Raw genomic sequence first — 17466 nt, forward strand, 5'->3', positions numbered from 1 at the left:
AATCTAGGTTTTCACAATCATTACCTTTTACATCAACATGATCTACATATATTTAATGTTTTGATATGTTGAAGTGGTCAACATTCCTAAAATGTCTCAGATAGGCACTACTGGTCAAAGCAAAACAAAACTAACAGGCATTCCAACAGCTTCTTACCTCTTAAAATGAAATTCTTGAACAGCTAACGTGCCAATTTTCTGCCTCGAGTTGTTGTTGTCACGTGTTTCTGGGCCAATTAGTATTAGTATGATATACGATAGACTTCCCACGACTAGTCACTTTAAACTGTATACTGTTACACCCCCCTAAAGTCGTGACACACTTTGCTCATTGCTTATTACACTGGACTATCGCTCTAATGGGATTTCTAACTGCTCTAAATCCTAGAAGACACTGCATCCTTTGCACCACTTTGTACAACTGTGAGTTAAATAAAAATAAAAAAATTTTCCCTGTATGCATGTCGTACTTGGGCGGTTCCAACTACTGGAGACAAATTCCTTGTTTACATACTTGACCAATAAAGCTGATTCTGATTTGTATTTGATTCTGTTTGATTAAAAGTGATACAGGATTGTCATCATACAGCAATAACCAATAGTATCTATAAACATAACCCATCCTAATGTTTCATGATGTCACCCTTGTGATGGGTGGGGCACATTTGTGTTGGCTCATCCACTGGATGCACAGCATGCACGAATCAGCACACTCAATGACAAGAGTTTTGATGCTTCATAATGGAAGCTATGTGATGAAGTGCTTACTTGTGTGTGTTTCTTTCGGCTTGTCCCTTTCGGGGTCGCCACAGCGTTTCGTCTCAGACGAACGCACATATGTTTGGCACAATTTTTACGCCGGATGCCCTTCCTGACGCAACCCTTCTCAGGGAGTGGAGGCCCCAGTGGGATATGAACCCTCAACCCCTGGTTTTCCAAACCAGTGCTCTAACCACTGAGCTATGGGGCCTCCTGATGAAGTGCTTACTTCATGAGTGAAAATCCCAGTTTGGACTGGCTTTTATCTAGTAGTCACCTAGTAACTCAGCTGCTAGTAATCCTGGTACCAAAATTCATACTCTGAAGTGGTCCTTCAGCAGATGGGTGAGGTGAACAATTGCTCATTCATATATTATAGGACCGCCTTCCTCAGAATTGGGTCATTTCAACTCAGCTTGATTTAGAAGGACAAAAGTGGTCCGGAAGACTTGTATAGAGTATTTTGACAAAGTACTATATGTTGCAAAACATCTCGAAACTTCTAACTTGCGATGAAAAACTGCAAAATATGACCCCTTTAATGTATGCAATATGACCAATAAACATAGTCGAAATACTATAGAATTGTGTCGTTTTTTTTTTTTTTCTCCCAGGTATTTGGGACAAAGGCTGGATTTACGTGACCTGGGTAAAGTGACATAGAAAATTTTGATTCTGAAATTTCCCTGTCAAAGTTTGGATATGGATCATGGCAGCATTAAAAGAAAATTTGTGAACTTAAAGATACACGTAACGAGACATGCAGTGTAATTTCAGCAAAAATGACAATCAGCAATGCACTAAACTGCGACTTGGAGAACATTTGCTGTGCTATATGCAGTACTGTTATTGTTTAGGCCGACTAAATTAATGGAAGACTCTAAATTGCCCATAGATGTGGATATGTGTGTGAATGTTGTTTAATTAAATGTGCCCTGCGAACGGCTGACGACTAGTTCAAGGTTTACCCCGCCTCTCGCCCGAAAATAGCTGGGATAGGCTGCAGCACGCCTGCGAGCCTAGTGAGGATAAGCAGTAGAGAATATGGAGGGATGAATGTTTAGTTACAGAGATTTGATTCTTCAGGTAACGGGGTAAATACCCCATGTGCTTTCCTGTAGAGCGTGTGTGACAACTTGTGCCGGTCTAGTTTAATAAAAACTGCCAGCAGCAATCAATCCCGGGGGCATGGGGGAATGGGGGTAAGGGGACAGTATGAAATTGTACAAACATGAGTGCATGCCTAAAAGCTATTATGCAAAGCATACAAAATGCCCTCTCCTGTTTACTAAGGATATAACCACTATTTCTAATTTTGTTTTTTTCGTTTGCATTCTCACATTAAACACTGCAATGCTTGTTACACTCTGGGGTCAACAAACACATGTTGTATATTGGCCTGCTGTGTATTTTTCCTTTGGGAGAGATGTTATGTGCCAATGCTATTAGTTTTCATCCCTCCATGCCACTTTGTACAGAAAGGTTAATTGGCCACATAAAATCAACATTACACGAGTGATCACGACCTCAATGCTGTTGTAAAATAAAGCTGACACCTTTTAAATCTCAAGTTCACGTTGATTTAAAGGCTTACTCAAATGCTAACTTTACCAGTTATGAGTTGTAAATTTAATAGAGCGCACTCAGGAAGCTGAGAAGCTGTAAACAAACCACATTAAAAAAAAAAATCAACAAGATTATACCATGAATGCCTCATTGTATGCGGTATAAACCAGGGTAAACTACCCTCTTTGTGTCATTTAAATATACGGGCTTTCATGATGTTTCAGCTTGAAGGGGTTTAATAATTGTGTTGCAGCATTTGACTGTAAAATACAGTGATAACCAGCATGAGGTTAGGGTTACTAATGTTGTTTCGTGGTGACTGCATAATCACATTAAATTCAATGTCAGGCAAGTTATCACAAGTTCATTACTTAGTTTTGAGTGCTCACCTGCAGCGACTGGCACATCTGCCTTTAATATTCTCTGATCCAAAGCTGCTTTCGCCACCAGAAACGGTAATTTTTCAAAAGATGAAACTACTGCATCATGTAGATTTCTGTACTTGTGCACTTGTGTATATCAACAAGATTATACCATGAATGCCTCATTGTATGCGGTATAAACCAGTGTAAACCAAACTCTTTGTGTCATTTAAATATACTGGCTTTCATGATGTTTCAGCAAAATTGGAACTACCACACTTTTCCTCCTTTCTTCTAGCATCTTCTCACCTGCTAGTATTCTGTTGAATAAATTGGTCAAAAACTCCACAGCCATCTCTCCAAATCACTTCCATACCTACACAGGTATGTCATCAGGACCAACTGCCTTACCATTTTTCATCCTTTGTCATGCCTTCCACCTTACTAATCATAGCCACTTCCTGGTCCTTCACACTTGCATCTTCTACTCTTCCTTCTCTCTCATTTTCATCATTTATCAACTTCTCAAAGTATTCTTCCCATCTGTTTATCACACTACTGGGACCAGTCAACACATTTCCATCTCTATCCGTAATGACCCTTACCTGCTGCACATCCTTCCCATCTCTATCCCTCTGTCTGGCCAACCTGTAGAGATCCTTTCATTCTTCTTTTATGTCCAACCTGGTGTTTATGTCATCATATCCTCTTGTTTAGCCTTTGCCACCTCTACCTTTGCCCTACGTCGCATCTCAATGTATTCCTTTCACCTGTCCTCACTCCACTCAGTGTCCCACTTCTTCTTCGCTAACTTCTCTCCTTGTATGACTTCCTGTGTTTTGTGGTTCCTTCTCCCCTTTCCTACCAGAAGACAAACCAAGTACTCTCCTGTCTGTCTCTCTGAGCACCTTGGCTGTAGTAATCCAGTCTTCCGGGACCTCCTCCTATCCATCCAGAGCCTGTCTCAACTCTTTTAATCTTCCTACCTACAACCAGTCATCCTACACCACCATCCTATGCTGTCGAGCTACACTCACCCCTACCACTACCTTACAGTCAGTAACCTCCTTCATATTACATTGTCTACACGAAATATAATCCACCTGCGTGCTTCTACCTTCACTCTTGTAGGTAACTCTAAGTTCCGCCTCTTCTGGAAAAAAAAGTGTTCACTACAGGCATTTCCTTCCTTTTTGCAAAGTCCACCACCATCTGTCCCTGAAAGTTCATTTCCTGGATGCTGTACTTACCTATCAGTTCTTCATCGCCCCTGTTTCCTTCACCAATATGTCCACTACAATCTGCACCAATCACAACTCTCTCTCTCTGTGCGGGATGCTCATATGTACTTCATCTAGTTCCTTCCAGAATTTGTCTTTCAAATCTAGGTCACATCCTACATGTGGGGCATAGCCGGTAATCACATTATACATAACATCCTCAATTTCAAATTTCAGCCTCATCACTCGATCAGATACTCTTTTCACCTCCAAGACATTCTTAGCCAGCTCTTCCTTTGAAATAACCCATACTCCATCTCTCTCCTCATCTACTTCATGGTAAAATAATTTAAACCCTGCTCCTAAACCTCTGGCCTTACTACCTTTCCACCTGCTCTCTTGGATGCATACTATATCAACCTTCCTCCTAATCATCATGTCAACCAACTCCTGAGCTTTTCCTGTCATATTCCCAACATTCAAATTCCCGACACTCAGTTGTAGGCTCTGTGCATTTCTTTTCTTCTTCTGCCGACGAATCCAGTTTCCTCTTCTTTGTCTTTGACCCACAGTAGCTGAATTTCCACAGACGCTCTGCAGGTTAGCAATGCTGGGGCGGGCATTGTTAACCTGAGCCACGACCAATCAGGCATGGGATTCTTTAGATGAACGCGCTTACCTGTATCTGTTTGGCACAGTTTTACACAACACTGCATTTATCAGGGCTTGGGACTGGCCTACAGATTGCATAGGCTCGCGCCCCCATAGGGGCTGCTCTCTATGTAATGTTCTAATTTCTGCAAAATCTGCAAAGTATTGTTGACAAACTCCATCTTGTAAGTTCTTATCTCATTAGGTTTAAGCTGCTCTACTTTTAGAGAGCAGAAAAAGTCTCATACCATTTCTGTGAGTTGGAAAAAGTAAGTCAACATCATGGAAATGTCTTTGATAATGGTGGTTGGGTAGAATAATGGGAAGGGAGCGGTGGGGGGACTTTTGTTTCAAACTTGCATTTTGTTGTCTGATGTGCAGATTTACATGTTCATGCACACATTGCTGAAGTTAATGCATCTTGGCAAGAATTTGATTCCTTGGAATGAAGCTCACTTCTCTACTGAAAAACTAAATACAATATTGTACCTAATGCCTATCCAACCATAAATCCTAACCATTTATATCCATAAAATGTGTCAAGCCTTCTCCAAGGGGCAGTCCTCCTCTAAAAAATAACCTATTTCTCCAGACGTCCGTACTCGTTCATCAGAGACCCATCATCCATCTTCATGGAACTCCAGACCCACCTGAGACATGACTCACTGAATACACAGTAACATCACCTTTGCTTCGATGACCTGTCATTAAATGGTAGCCTATCAGACTATAAACTGGGAATATCGCTTTTTTTTTTCATTGTGGCCCACATCATCGTTATGGGTGCCTTCAGGCAGCTTGTTAAACTGCGAAATCACCTGAATGTACTTTATAAAATATATATATATATATATATATATATATATATATATATATGATTGTAACTGTCCATCAAACACTATGATTTGGTACAGGCTTTCTCTTGACAGAATGTTTCTAAGAATTAGGATGACGTTACTGCAGGATGTTTTTGGTTTCTTCTAAAGAGAAGCTATATTTAATTTCATCATAGTGAAGCGGCTGTATTTGTGGGTCTGTTTCTGCGCTGGTGGACACTTGTTGCTGTCAAGAGTACTTTAAATGAACTACATTTTTAACTTTTACTTGAGCATTTATGTGAAGGAGGATCCATACTTTTATTCTGTTACAACATGCCGTTCACAAGTTTTATTCATTCATTCTTGCTTGTGCGCATCTATTTTTAAATTAATCTTGGACTTCTGCAAAGGGCGGCTGTTGTGCCAATCTAATGTGATCTTTTTTGTCATTTGACTCCAATTGACAAGGCAGTCACATGACCGCGCACATAGGCTTCGCAAGCCAATCAAAACCATTCATTCTGGGGGGGCAAAAATAGCTGCACGAGTGTATTTACTTTACAGACTCAAAAAAAAACCCAAACAACTGTTCAGACTCTCAAATTGTGACTGCCCAAACCTTGATATTTCAGGTCGCTTCTAACTTGAAGTAAATTGCAGATTTCTTTTTGTTGTTGTGGCTGCGGAAATGCCAAAATTATCACGGTCTGTTCAGCAAACCGGTTCTTTTATGAAGTCATTTAAACGAATAAAGCAAATTATATTATATTATATCTTTTGTTGGTTTTTGCACCGTTAAAACTTGAAATAGTGGCAGGTGTGTGCAGCGTCTCCCATAAATGATGGTTAGTTTTTATTTTATTTGAGGTTCATGTTCTGATTTAAAAAGAAAAATCAGTTGCTCACAAGTTACTTTTAACTTGAGTATTTTTTTTTTTCATTGAGTACTGTCTTACATAATAGCTGGGATTGGCTCCAGCAATTCTGTGACCCTTGTGAGGATAAGCAACTCAGAAAATGGATGGACATCCTTACTTACTTAAGTAAATTTTTGGATGACTACTTTTTACTTTTACGAGAGTCCTACAATTCTAGAGTAACAGTAATTTTACTTGAGTATAGTATTCGGCTACTCTACCCATCTCTGCTTAAACGCTTATGTGTAATAGAATTTCCAGTATCAGCCCCGTCACCATGGTAACACTGCTGAATTAAAGAAAGAGACTGCCTCTATCCACAGGAGACGACATATTCTTGGAGAAAAAAGAACTTTGCCTGCTGTTATCCACTCATCCAATGAGGGTGAGCACATGTCTTTATGTCCAACTGTGAGATGAGAACCACTGGAGGTTAGTAAGTAGTTCTGCGTATGGCCTTGATGTCATGCTCCTGGCTTTCTGCCCAGGCTGGGCGTGGCTAGCCAATTAGTCAGCAGACACCTGCAGCTTGTCGCAGCTGATGCCTCCCAGTATATATAGGACCTGGGGGACAACTTGTCCTCCGCCAGATCGTTGTCCTTGATGCCTCGTTCCCGCACTCCTGTTTGCCTGACTTCTGCTCTCCGTGTACCGGCCCACGCCTGTCCACTGACCACCCTCGTAAGCCTGCTGTTCAATTACTTCTGATTGTTTGGACTGTCTGCCTGATCCCAGACCTTGGACCAAATAAAGGTTTCCTCTGCACTCTCTGCTTGTCTCTGGAATCGTGCATTTGGGTCCACCCTCGAGGCCCGTTCATGGCACTTGACGAACACTGAGGAATCACATGGATAGTCCATGTGGAAACGACTAACAAAATAAACATAACGGTTCTATGAATCACACACAACATGGACAAAAAAGCGCTTAAATTGTTCATGTTAAACGTGACGGCAAAGACAAAATGTGATGTACAACTGATACAGTGGATAGTTTTTATTAGGGGCAGAAAGGCAGCGTTGTCAGAGCAGGTGTTTGTTTTCTTTGTCTACATTGCTGCTTCTTTCATAGTAATTATCATATGATTTAAATAGAGGACGCATGGTAAACGACTGCTTAAAACATCTACCTCACGGTTCTGAGGACGAGGGTTCAAATCCCAGTCCCACCTGTGTGGAGTTTGCATGTTCTCCCTGCGCCTGTGATGGTTTTCTCTGGGCACTCCGGTTTCCTCCCACATCCCAAAACATTGGAGATTCTAAATTGCCCGAAGGTGTGGTTGTGAGCGCGACTGTTATTTGTCTCCATGCGCCTTTGCAAATGGCTGGCAACCAGTTCAGGGTGTACCCTGCCTCCTGCCAAATGACAGCTGGGATAGGCTTCAGCACTCCTGCGACTCTTGTGTGGATAAGCGACTCAGAAAATGGATGAATGTATATAGATAAGTTCCAACAGACACAAAGAGAGGGTAACTTGAGTTTGCATGAAACGGGGCTGGTACCCCAACAAATGTTTTCACATAAAAACACTAGCCACTTATCGGACTCATGTCTGTTAGTGGATGGATTTTAAAATACCTGTACAATTTAAATCTGAGTTTTAAAAAATTGCTTTCAAGTGTATTATATTAACTCTAACTGCACTATAACTTTAATGTTCAATGCATTTCATTTTATTGATTAGCTTTGAACTATTTTTGTTTTAATATCCGAATGGTAATTTGTAAATTGTCTTACTTCTTGTCTTCTGTTGAAATATCGTTAAGGCACTTTGTGCCACAGTTGTTGTTGACTTGTGTTACACAAATAAACTTGCCTTGCCTTACTTCCCCAAGTCATGATGCTATGAATTGTAATGCAGCAAATTAAAGAAGCCCCCTGAGTAAGGAAAAGGAAATAAAGAAATTTTTACCTGATGTTGTTGTTTTTTTATTTTGTATAAAAATTATTGCAATTTTGTTTTTTTGTTTTTTGTATGGCCACCATTTTAGATTGCTTCTACTTTAGAAACACTCGGGGAGCATGAGCACATATCTGGAAAGTGTTCACTTGTCATTATTTTTGCGTGTGATCATGCAACATTTCGGTGGTGTGTTGTGTGCTTGTGTGGTGTGTTGAGATTATCAGATCACATAATAGGAAACCAAACCAACCCAAAGAAATTTATTCAAATGCTTGAATGTTTATCTTCTGTAACAGATAAAAAAGATATGCATATTTGAAAACTCTTACGTGTTCAGCGGCCCAAAGAGAGGCTAATGTCAACGAGAAAATAAATGCAGCATGTGTACTATTTATAATTTCTCAATTAACTCTGGCCTTCTTCATATTTACATTCAATAACTCATAAAGGAGAAACTTAAAGTATAAATTGGAGACTCAAAAGGTTAATTTTCATTCTCAAAATATATAGAAACAAGAATATGCTTTTAGATCAATTTTTATCTGTCCCAAAGTCTTTTCAGATCCCCAATGAACATAGCATAAAAACACTCAAAAGTATTGCTTCCGATGGGCTCTTCCATCATGGAACAAAAGAATTAAATTTTTGGACAAATACTTTGGTTGCAACTTTGAGCTACCCTGGAAACCCAGATTTCTTTTGAACTCAAAGAGATGAGTATATATTATTGAAATTGATCAATTTTGTTGACATTACATCTTAATTCTGATTAAACAGAACTTTTCATATATTTTCTTATTGGTATTGCGTTTTTAAGTCTGATAAATACTTTTGACTAAAACCAATTGACTTTCATTTATTACTCATTTTCCAATATTACTTGTGAAATTGTTATAAGTTGTTGTTTTTCATTGCTTATCTTATTGCACTTATGTGTTTGAGTTCAACCATTGCAACTATATTGACCCCACCCCCACAAATATATACTGTAGGTATGTCAAAAATGTAGTTTCAGCATCAATCAATGAGACTGGATTTTGCAATTGAAACTAAAGCACACTGTAAGACGTTCCTATAAATTCTACAGTTATTTACCGAATAAAATACTTTAAAGTGATGTTGCAGTAGTTAAAGGAATACTCTCCCGAAAATTCATATGTACAATAAATGACAGCTGGAATATGCTACAGCACTCCTGCGACCATCGTGTGTCATGATCCTGGATTCCAGCCAGGGCTGGGCGTGGCCGTCTAATCTGAAGGTGCACACCTACGCCTCATGACCTTTGATTAAGACCCAGTACATATAGGACCCGGGGGACGACAGAGACTCTGCTAGATCGTTGCCTCTCATGCCTCGTTCCCGCAGTACCGTACTCCTGACGTCTACCTCCCGTGTACCGACCAACGCCTGTCTCCCGACCTACCCCGTAAGCCTGCCGTTATTGATCTTGCTGCTTGTTTGGACTGACTCCCTGGTAACCGACATTGGAACGAATAAAGGCTTATTCCGCACTGCTTACCTCTCACCTGAGTCGTGCATTTGGGTCCACCCCCGAGTCTTGTCCGTGACATCGTGTGGCTAAGAAAATGGATGGATGGATGTATACGTGTAAGCACACAACACTCCCCGGTTACTATTTAGGGCGATGCGCACGTGCAACGCCCCCTGGCTCCCTGACTGCCATTCCCGCTCCCGGTCAATCGTGAGAAGGTGGCTGGTTGAAAATTACAACTTGGGGTAAAAATAAAACTCTGGTCACGCCTGCTGTGTATTCTCTACATCGAAACCAACTCCTCAGAAAAATCTCCGCAGTCCATATAATGGGACTGTTATTGTTTGTCGTCAGCACCATGTCTCTCCCAACACGTCGAGTTCCGCCTGTGTGTATTCTGGCTCAAACGCTTGAACATTGTCCATTGTTATTTTTTTTGTTTGCTCAATGGCGGGAGTAGTAATAACATGGAGCATCGACTCGCTGTTATAACACAACACTTCCCGGTCCGTCCAACAGCTGGCCCCCACCCCGACCGCAGGGTCATTCGCGAGAGGCTGGCTGCTTGAAAATACAACCTAGGGTAAAAAAAAAAACACTCCTCAGAAAAGCATAAAATCTGCGCGGTCCATATAATGGGACTGTTATTGTTCGTCGTCAGCACCATGCCCCTCCCAACAGGTTGAGTTCCGCCTGTGTGTATTCTGGCTCAAGCGCACAGGCTTGAATTGCTATTTTTGTTTTGTTTGTTTGTAATTATTTTTCACAAAAATTGTCCACAAAATGTCAGACAGTGGACATTCTCTGTTCAGTGAAATATATCCAAAAGCAATGGGGGGATCCTGACAGGAATCACTGCAGGCGTGCCAAACGCTGATTGCCTGTCAATTTTCCAGCTCGGCTCATTGGAATGTCTGAGCGAGAGAGGAATTTCGATAATACTTTTCCAATTTAGAGATATTTCTTGATGAAATCTGTGGATAGCTCTGGCATTAAAAGAAACACTGAACCCTCATCTAATAACTTTTAATGTGTGCTCCCATTTTGATTATTTTCAACAAAGTCCTCCTTTAACTAGAGTTTCCACTGACTCATGGGATTTTTATTGACGTTGTGGAGAGGAGTACTATATTGTGCATGCAGCAGAACTGTGAAGCCGAGAGCTCCCTATCATGTACAGCGCCATAAAATTTTGATCTGTTGCTGTAATAAAGTCATTAATCCCCAATATTTATGAACAATGAGGATTAATGTAACATTAATCATATGTTGATGCTACGCATAGTTTGTGGAAAGTGTGCATTATTTACCCCTAGCATTATACTCATGTTACAGTATTTTTTCATGAAAATCATTCACGGTGCACTTCACGAGAAGGGGTTACAATCAATGGTCTACTTCGCCAGGGTTTACAGTATGTACCTAACAAACTGAGCTAAATGGGTAGTAAAATCCTTTTCCAGGCTTTACAGTTTACCTAATACCGTAAGTTGAGTTAAATGAGTTTTAGAATAAGTATACGCTACTTATTTTTAAAGCTTAGCTATAGCAATGGGCGGGCAATGATAGTGATCACTTATTAATCATTTATTAACTGATTGTGTTCACCTATTTTAATCCAACGGGTTACCCGAGTCAACTCAATTTGTCCGGGTTGACGGTATACAGTCTGACTCTTGCTAAAAAAGGCATTTGTCTATTTCATCACATGCTTTTCTCCCTCTTTGGTTAAGCTTAATGTATTTCAAACGTGACATTCCGATTCTGTTTCCATTTACGACGTAAGTTGTTCTGTTTCGGAACAACATTGGCTCAAATGAAATACAACTCTGCGAGAATAAGAGCGCCATTTTTAACTGGCTCGTCAAAAGAAGACAGAAGCAGCACAATGTGTGCAGAGAAAACGGGAGACGTAACACTAAAAGCCCACGGGGTTGGTCCTCTGATGCATGCTTGGCCTTTCTCATATGAACTAATGGGGCTCGTAGTGCAGACTCGCCACACTACAAAAATCTTCTATCGATCACAAAGCGAGACTCGAGCTTCTTTTCCACCCACGTGAATGAAGTAATGTAATCTTAGAGGCCTTTCTCCAGTCAATAGTAGCAGTCTGTGCCTAAATATACTCGTCTGTATTTTTCTGCCTTGAGTCGGGAATGATGCAGTTCATCTGTTTTGTTGTTATATGGTGCGTGGAGATGAAGAAAACCTACTGAAAGAACAAACCAGCCATAGCAGCGTCAAGCCAGCAACATGGGAGCATGTGACAGGAGGTCAGCATGGTGGGAGGTCGTGTGATGCTTGACTGGTGTGAATTACTGTTGCTAATGGAGCACCCACCACCGCCAAGATTTTATGTCCTGATCCCTGCGGGGGGATTCTCTGCCACGGAGATGAATGCCACTATTCTTTTGAACTCCAAGTCTGCAATTATTGTGTGATTGAATTAATACAACTAGAAATAACTTTTCTTTCTGGCAGTTTACGCAGATGAAAGACAGGGGAAATCGATTTTTTATTAAAGTTGCATGATCAATAAAATTTGTATACATACATCTCCAGATATGATTGTGTACTTGAGTCATAAAATCTGTACCACTCACAATTGCCCAATTGTTTTAATAGTGGTAATGTAAAACAGCTTGGCCATTTACCTTCATGTAAAATGGCAACTAGGTTCCTCCTCATACCGCAGGAGCAAATTTGACCATTCACTGTGGCTGTTGTTGGTTGCCTTGGTTACCAAGTCAGTGAGTGTGGTATGGCAGTACTGTACTGTTTCTGCTCCACGGAATTGAAATGCGGGGGGTTGTGTTCATGTTTTATGCTGCAGAAATGTAGGGCACATTTTTTTTTTTCAGTTTTCCCATGTCTTGAAGGCACAATAAAGAGAAAAACATGAGGTCCAGTCCTTAATAATGCGTTAAATGTATTCCCTGCTCAGTATTTGATTTTTTTTGTCACTGATGAGTATTTGAAAAAGACATCCAAAGAATGATTGACCAATGAAAGTATCGTACAGGGTAGTAACAGCTTTGATTTATCTAATGAACGGCATTTGAGTTAGGGATCATTATTACTAAAAACAATAAATGGGCCCAATACAACAACATCTTAAATTTAATAATAATTCAAAAATAGACACTGTAATGTATTTTACAACAAGCGTGTGCTTCTAACAGTATTGATTTGCTGCTAAAGAAAAACAAAAATTAAGTTGCTGAACTTACATTACATTTTCTCTCTGTTGATTGCTCTTTGCAACACAAAAATGTTCCAACCTGAGAAAAGAGCAAAGTCAACGTTTTATTGTATGTGTTTTTAATTTTTAAAAAGAGCAGCAAGCCTTACAGCTACAGCACAAAGGAGCTCCATCGATTGGAGTCAAGCGACATCCGGTGATCATGCATCTTTAATAAAAAATAGATTTCCCCTGTCATTTATCTGCACATACTGCCACAAAGAAAAGTACATGTAGAAGCACAATCACTGACAGCAACAATATGTCCTGTTATTCACATGAGAGCCATACTCAAGCTATGACAAAACCTTTTTAAAAAAAATCAACCAAATTAACATACATATATATTCCGTGAATCTATACACATATCATACACATGACAAAGTCCACGAACTTGTGACCATATATTTATTTTAGCTCACCCATAATGCTAATACTACCTAAAATGCATCTGAATTGCATAATTATATTTGTCCACTTGGGTTGCCATCCTCATGTTCTATACGACTGTAGTATGCATGCAGTGACTGAGTCCATGCGGCAATTTAAAAAGACTATTGTGTTGCTGATGTGGGCATCAGCAAATGACAAGGTAGTGCTGACCGCCTGTTAAGAGGCTAACCGTTAGCCACCCTCCATGTTCAGTGACTTGAGGTCAGTTGTGGCAAACCACACGTCATGTGTGAAATTCTGAATATGAACTTGAGTTTATTTTGTTACCGTGGTTCAGTACAGCACTTGAAAGTGCAGCAGCAGCTCATTTGGTTGAAGAGATTACAATTAGTTCTGAAAAGCGATGTAGGCTAGGTTGAATTAGCTCATTAGGTTTACTCAACTGTCAACGTGGACTCGCATGACTTTTGCTAGTTGCACTTTGAAAAAGGCACATTGCATTTTAGCTCCTTTTATTAAGTGTGAAGTGATCCAAAATTTGGGACATTCTTTGTCTATTATGCAATCTTTCCTCCCGGTTTACATATATGGCTCTGTAGTAACAGTTTGTGTGGGAAACAAAATCACTCCAAAATCCTGCGATGCAGCAACTATACCACGAGATAAGTTTCAAATAAATCTGCGATGCATAGGAACATGCCTACAGTCTCGGCATGAATCAATGTCAGGGTAAAATATTAACCATTTCCATTTAAAATTCCCCTTCAAACGTTTTATTTGTGGATGATACTAAAGGCAGGCTGACCCTTTGAAGCTCCAGGATGCCGTGAGTAACCATTCAACTATGGATAATACTCGAGGGCATACAGTACAATCCCCTTTGATGTATTGTTCGACAGTTTCGATAAATGATGCTTCAAGCAATTGCACTTTGTGATTGGGAGTACTATATCTGTCTTATGAAAACAATGAGCAATGAATGCACCATTTAAATGAATGACTCTTCATTAAAAGGATTCTTCCCCGCCTTTGCCATATATGCCACTTGTTGTTCGAAATATGAAATACATTCTTGAGGGGCACAACATGTTAAAGGAAAACCATAGAAAATATACCATAGAACATATACTGCAGCACTCCAAGAAGTAGTGCTGCAGTATATAGCTCATCATAAAATAAAATAATAAAAAAGACATGTAAGACATATTTCAGCATGATAATTTGCTGTCTGCAAAAGTTTCCACTTCAAGATCACTGTAATATATTTCCTAGCGGAATCCGATTCTGGACAGTCAGATGCACAGCAACCAAAACAAATTTGATACCCATAAACACTTAATAGCAAAAACTGAGTCATTGACACCTACAGTGTCCCAAAATTTGTATAATCGCTGATACTGTTTAAACCATATTATACCACAAACTACAATCTCCAAAAAGTTTAGTACACTTTAAAACTCATAGTACAAGATTATCTGTAAAATAAATAAATAAATAATGGTTTCAAATAATTTGTTTTTGATTCTGAAAAAAAGTCTTATATTAGCTCAGTTAGGCTGAAAAGGGAACAGTAATGGACTGATGCACTATAGAGTTAAGGCATAAATATTTGACTCACTCTAGTAAACACTTTACATACCGGTACTTAGTATTGGGACAATTAGGGGTTATATGCCCACATTTCAAAGTCAGCAAAGGCCCAATAATCAGATGTCTCTCGAGTTTATCCTGAAATGCAAAGAAAACGGTAAGGGATGACAACTGCAAATGTTGGGCCTTATATATTTGCTTTTGAGAATCTTTATATTTGCGCCCGACCCTGAGGACGACGAAGGCTCGCACTCCGTGATTGTGATATTTAAAGAAACCTAATCCTAACCTTAACCTACTGTAAAAAAAAAAAAAAAGTGTCTCAGATAAAATCACTATTAAAAGTCAACACACACTTGTTGAAATAGGTTTTCATGATGACGATGATAAATGTAGTTGGAAAAACTGACTGGGATGCGACTGTGTTCAGAAGAAAAAAATGACTCTCACATGAATCTCAAAGCATGATGTTGAAACCATCTTGCTTTACTGTAGGTATGATGTTCTTTTAGTGATGAGTGGTGTTGTGTTTGCATCAAACACACCTTTTGAAATTATGGCTAAAAAGCTTGATTTTGGTTTAATTAGTCAATCACAAAGTGTCCCAAACAATGTAAATGAATGTAAATGGCCACTCGTGGATCTGACAGACTCAATGTTTTTCTAGTGACATTCTGAAAGACTGACCCGGCTAGAGTTTCGAATGACTCTTGACCACGGAATTGTGAAATAAGATGTTCCATCTGTCACGCCACCATCACTCATCTTTGTTTGGATTTCTGACTTCTCTACATTGGTTGGTTGTGCCTGGAAATGAGCTCCAAGTCACTCAGAAGAGCCATTATTTTTCCAAATTCTTGTCAAATTTTATTGTCACCTCTCTGGTGAGCAAAATATTTTTCACTCCCACTAAATGCCCAATTACTTGTGAGTCATCTTCATGAGTAAAAATCCTTTGTTATTACTGCCAGAGATTTTTGGTAAATAGCTGCATGCTGGTATGACTGAGTAGAAACGTAACAACAGTATGAATATCTAAAAGCTTTGATACAATAAATGAAGGCTTGTCTAGAAACACTTGTAGCTAGCAGGCATGTGAGAAATTATTAAGAATTGATGTGTTCAACAACAGACCCATAAGCAAAGATTATGTTTTCAGTCGTATGAAAACTAATGTCATATTACTAAAATACTTTGCTCCCGCTTCAACTGCAAAATTCATCAATTATCTCTTGTAAGGTCACTAACTTATCATGAGGATCACCTATACCGACATATATATATATATATATATATATATATATATATATATATATATGCATATATATTATATATATATATATAGGCGGCACGGTGGTCAGCTGGAAAGCGTTGGCCTCACAGTTATGAGGCCCAGGGTTCAATCCCGGACCCGCCTGTGTGGACTTTGCACATTCTCCCCATACCTGTGTGGGTTGTCTCTGGGAATTCCGGTTTCTTTGAATATCCTAAAAACATGCAACATTAATTGGACACTCTAAATTGCCTCTAGGTGTGATCCGGCTGTTTGTCTTGATGTGCCCTGTGACTGGCTGGCAACCCGTTCAGGGTGTACCCTGTTTACAGCTGGGATAGGATCCAGAACTCCCTGCGACACTTGTGAGGATAAGCAGGTAAGAAAATGGATGGATGACTATGGATATATATATATATATATATATTTATATATATATATATATACATAGTGTCCAATTAATGTTGCATGTTTTTGGCATGTGGGAGGAAACCACAGTGCCTGGGAGAAAACCCACGCAGGCATGGGGAGAACATGCAAACTCCACACAGGCAGGGCCGGGATCAAACCCGGGTCCTCAGAACTGTGAGGCCACTGCATATATATATAGCTATTTCTTATAAACAGTGTACTTCAGGATAATTTGGTGGACAAGTTATACAACAACGTATGCAAATGTTGGAATTAAATGTCTGCTTAAGGTGCAGTACATTGTAAGATGCCATGTCTAATCTGATGCCTCATCTATTCAGAAGAGAATTCAAGACCTTTGCAATTGTGAAAATACAGTCAATTAAGAAAAAACGACAATAAATTCTGCGAATATGTGGGCCATGCACGATAAACTGCAAATGGGCAAGGGCACACTGTATTTCATCTCCTGAATGAGTTGAGGTCATAAAGGAACCAAGGACAATGTATAAAGACTTCAGGTCTCCCTTACCAGAGTTATGGTCAGTCTTCATTGATACAACAAGGAAGAGACTGGGGAAGAATGGCAGCCATGGCAGAGTTAGATTAAATAGAAAATAAAGGCTCGTCTTACTTTTGCAAATAAACATCTCAATGATCCCCATGACATTTAGAAGAACATTCTAAGGACTGACAAGCCCAAAGTAGAACTTTTTGAAAGTGTCATACTGTTACTTTCTCAGGCCTTTAAATCCATCACAACAGGACTGTTCTGGTTGTCTTAGAAGACGTTTCACCTCTTAGCTGAGCAGGCTTCCTCAGTTCACGCCACAAGGAGGAGTTGGGAGTTGGGGTGGACAAACTTAAC

The 17466-nt window shown here is 39.7% G+C and overlaps 1 protein-coding gene and 1 non-coding gene across 5 annotated transcripts in view; both read right to left on the reverse strand.

Annotated features, from left to right (window-relative positions):
* camkvb (CaM kinase-like vesicle-associated b) overlaps positions 1-17466 on the reverse strand; it is a 49437-nt gene that overhangs the window by 15760 nt on the left and 16211 nt on the right. The window contains exon 1 of one of the 4 annotated variants that reach the window (XM_061832588.1): positions 158-261. The exons of the other annotated variants lie outside the window; for them this stretch is intronic. The gene's annotated coding sequence lies outside the window, so the exon portion shown is untranslated. Of the gene's footprint in view, positions 1-157; positions 262-17466 lie in introns of those variants that run through there. 4 annotated transcript variants of the gene reach the window in all.
* Positions 898-970, reverse strand: trnas-gga (transfer RNA serine (anticodon GGA)). The gene has a single exon. It is a non-coding gene; the product is annotated as a tRNA-Ser (tRNA).

Source organism: Syngnathoides biaculeatus, chromosome 10, assembly GCF_019802595.1.
Source record: "Syngnathoides biaculeatus isolate LvHL_M chromosome 10, ASM1980259v1, whole genome shotgun sequence".
Taxonomy (NCBI): domain Eukaryota; kingdom Metazoa; phylum Chordata; class Actinopteri; order Syngnathiformes; family Syngnathidae; genus Syngnathoides; species Syngnathoides biaculeatus.